Source organism: Orycteropus afer, unplaced genomic scaffold (genome assembly GCF_000298275.1).
Source record: "Orycteropus afer afer isolate SDZICR_OR568_19922 unplaced genomic scaffold, OryAfe1.0 scaffold00442, whole genome shotgun sequence".
Taxonomy (NCBI): domain Eukaryota; kingdom Metazoa; phylum Chordata; class Mammalia; order Tubulidentata; family Orycteropodidae; genus Orycteropus; species Orycteropus afer.
The window spans coordinates 771,114-774,974 of record NW_006922029.1 but is presented as its reverse complement, the minus strand read 5'-3'; the positions used below and the strand labels follow the sequence as shown (position 1 = coordinate 774,974).

The following is a 3,861-nucleotide window of genomic DNA, read 5'->3' as shown; positions in this document are numbered from 1 at the left end:
AAAAAAAAAAAAAAGAAGAGACAATCTAGAGGGCATGAAGAAGAAAAGTGACTGGAACACATGGCTCTAAAAACCGGGCTGAGAGGAGAACAGAGGAAGGGATGCAGAGGAGTGAGAAAGAAGGACCTTATCACGACCTTATCACAGTACTGCTACAGCAGCTACTGTTAGTCCAACTACACACTTCACAGATCACAAATCCAATGAAAGTAATGAAGGAACCCGGTGTCCCCATTCTATGCCCATGCTATCCCCGGTGAATGGGGAACCCAGTGCTTGGCGGGTTGGGGCTCTGGAGGACGTCAGGAGTCATAGACAAGGAAAGAGGTCTCCCAGGTATGCAGCATATCTACGCAAATATAAAGCTGGGTTATAGGAAGTACTTTCATCACTCTAAAACTCTAACACCGAATAATCAGGCTTACAAATTAAACACGAGCAAACCTGCAAATCCAAAACCAGTCACATACAATGTGCTATTTTGCTGATGATGTGTGTTGATCCTTCTGTTTGTTGCCTCCTGGCGCTAAGCACCGGTGGGGCTCTAGCTTTCAGCGTGCCCACAGGACCACAGGTAGGCAGAAAGAGGCTCCTCCTGGGCCCACATCTCTCTGCTTGGACCCAATGCAGTGTTTCTCCATGATCAGCTGGCAAAGTGTCATTTACATGTTAATATCGCTTCCTATTTGTTCATTAACCAAGGCTAAACAAAATCCCATTTCTTGTCACCTGTGATTATAAACACAACAGCAAATTCACACAGAGACACACACACACTGCCATTGAGTTGGATCCGACTCATAACGACCCCTCCCTGGGTTTCCGAGGCAGTATCACTACAGAAGTAGATTGCCCAACCTTCCTTCCAAAGAGTGGCTGGTGGGTTTGAACCACCAGTCTTCTGGTTAGCAGTCAAGTGCCTTAGGCACTATGCCACACAGCCAATGCAGGCAGTAAGAGTAAGTGGGAGCGTTCAGTAGTACGAGGGTCATCCCACACACTGACGTCTGCATGAAGGAAATGACACCAGGCTTGGGACTTGTTATAGAATACTTTGCAAAAATGAGACTGGAAAATGTGATCAATATTGAAGCTAGGTTACAGCTACATGGCGGTTTGTTATACTGTTGTCTATACTTATGTGTGAGTTCACAATGTTCCGTGACAAACTTGTGTGGTTTTGTTTTTTAGTCGGTGGTTCACACAGACCAAAATGTGCCTGAGCCAATTTTTGATAGTATTGATGAAATGAAAAGAAAAATTTTTGTATGTGCAATCAACAAGGATAGCTTTTACAACCAGCAACCCAATCACATAAATTAAAAAAAAAAAAATCATCTGGAGGAATAACTATTCAACTTCAGTTGTTTTTTCTATTAAAGTATATCACAAACATCATTTTGAGTGGCACGGACTTTGCTTATTTGTGTTATTGTGTGTCATTTTCTTGTCTTCTTCCCCACCGCCATCTTCAGCACAGTCCTGGGCACATGTTAAGAACCCAGCAGGTGGTAGCAATTAATTATTAATAAGTGACTGTGAATTATTAATCAGTAACATCGAAAACTCTTTCCAACTTCTCAAGATTTTATAGTTGAGCGGTTAAATAAAACCAGAAGAGCAGGAGAGGGAAACATTTTCTATATATGAAAGGAGGCTTCTATCACTTTGTCACCAATAGTAAAAAGTTGAAGAATTTTTCTCCACAAGCCTGAATAATACATTCCTAGAACAGAAACAAACGTTCTGAATTCCTTACCCTAAAGCAAAAGCCCAGTACTTCCCCAGCAGGTCAAACCCTCAAGACCTGATGAGCCAGGAATCTCACAAACGGACGCCACTGTCCTCCAGTCAGTGTCCACCTAAACAGACATGCTGCCGACTCACATGCTATGGGAGTGTGAGGGTGTTTACCTTAACCTTTTAAAACCCAGTATAAGGAAGCCTGGTGATGCAACGGTTAAGCACTCAGCTGCTAACCGAAAGGGCTGGCAGTCTGAACCCAGCCAGCAGTACCACAGGACAAGGACTCGACTATCTGCTGCTGTAAACGTTTCAGCCCAGAAAACCCCATGGGGCGGTTCTACTGTATCACATGGAACCACCGTGAGCTGACATCAACCTGACAGCGCCTGGTAACAGCAACAAACACTGCTATTGGCTTTATTCTCTTTCATAATACGCTTCTTAAAGCCATCAACTATGCCATCCTATGTTAAGTTCCAGGTTTCTTTTCCACATCCTACGTTAGTCTCTGTGGTGGTTATGTTTGTGTGTCAACGTGGCCGGGCCTGGTTGAGTGGCTGGGCAGCTGGTGGTAGTTGTTCCCCATGATGAGACTGGCAATCAACTTCATGGTGAGATCTACCACAAGCAGCTGAGTAGCTGCCTTTGGGATGTGATTTGCTTCCTGTATATAAGGAGAAGCCTTGGGAATGGTCTCTAGCCTATGGCACGCTTGGACCCTGCATGTAGCCATGTCGTTGCTCAGCAGCCTGCCTTGCTCTGTCGACCTTGGAACTTAAAATGGACTTAAGTTAATGGCCTGCCATGTGATTTGGTAACACTGGGACTGTGCCTTTTTACTTGTCAACCTTGGGGCTTCTCGGCCTCAGCAGCCAGAAGCTGCCTGAGTGAAGAAACGCCTCTAGCTCCAGTGGGCCGGGAGCAGGAGGCAGAGCTGGACCCCAAGGCTGAGGGGCTTTCACCCAGCCCCTAGAGTCTGGCACTTGAACTTGCACTTAAAGCCTCCAAATTGTAAGAATAAACTCCTGTTTGTTAAGGCCATTCCTATTTGTGGTATATTTCTGTCAGAGCGGCACCAGGTAACCAGAACAGTCTCTTTTAGGAAATGCTTCCTCACTCTAATAAATCAGATGTGATGAACAAGTCCATGTTCACACTAACGTGACTCTTCTCAGTACCATGATGTCTGGCATCCATGTTCACCATAACATCGCCCTTCTCGATGCCAGGAAGTCAGCTATGCCCTCTTTTGCTCATTCTGGAAAGAAGCGACACCTCAGGACTTTCCTCAGAGTAAAGTACCCACCAACCCCCAACACACCCAACCTCGATCCCAGGCACAGCTGTATCTCTAAATAGTCAAGGGTAGAAATACAAATTCTATTTTCCAAAAAGGTAATCTGAACAGTTAAATGGAGATCTTTCTGCAAGGAAACCAGAAAAACCTGAACAATGCATTTCTAGAGCAGAAACAAAGGTTCTGAATTCCTTAAGTGAAGACACAGATGACTGTTCCTATTAACTGCTCTTCACCCTCACTCCAGGGCTCTCTGCTCTCGGTGGGCATTCGCATTCACACGGAAAACCTCCCTGACTATTACAAATAAAGTCACAGGTCTGGAATCTCGAGGAGTGGGCTTGGATTTAATGGGAGTTCCCAAACTTGATAACTAGGCATTATCAGCTAAGATTTTCAATGTTCAACAAACTTCGCGCTACAAATCAAAAGCATTTTTTAAGGAGCTGAAGCTCAGCATAAGACAGAGATGCAGGTCATCAGTCACTGCAGTCCCCATCAGAGAACCACCACTGACAACCGTGCTTTATTTCTACCTCTGGGACCACATGCAAAGCCCCAGCCAAATGAGGGCGCCAAACCCCCTCAACAGACACAGCTCTTCACTACGAAACAAGCACCCTGCCCCCAGAAGTGTTTTAGACAAGACACTAACAGTCACAAGATGGAAATAAAGACTACCATCATGAATTTCAATTTCATCCTACTTTTTCTGCTTGGAATTCAGACTACCATTTAGCCATTTTCCTCTTGTCTTGAGCAGTGACAAAGCGACAAGCTGTGAGCCACACAACACTCACCTCGAGATACAGGCTAGA

The 3,861-nt window shown here is 45.0% G+C and overlaps 1 protein-coding gene across 1 annotated transcript in view; it reads right to left on the bottom strand.

The window, feature by feature from the left end:
- TRIO (trio Rho guanine nucleotide exchange factor) overlaps positions 1–3,861 on the bottom strand; it is a 335,211-nt gene that overhangs the window by 311,434 nt on the left and 19,916 nt on the right. The window lies entirely within an intron of this gene.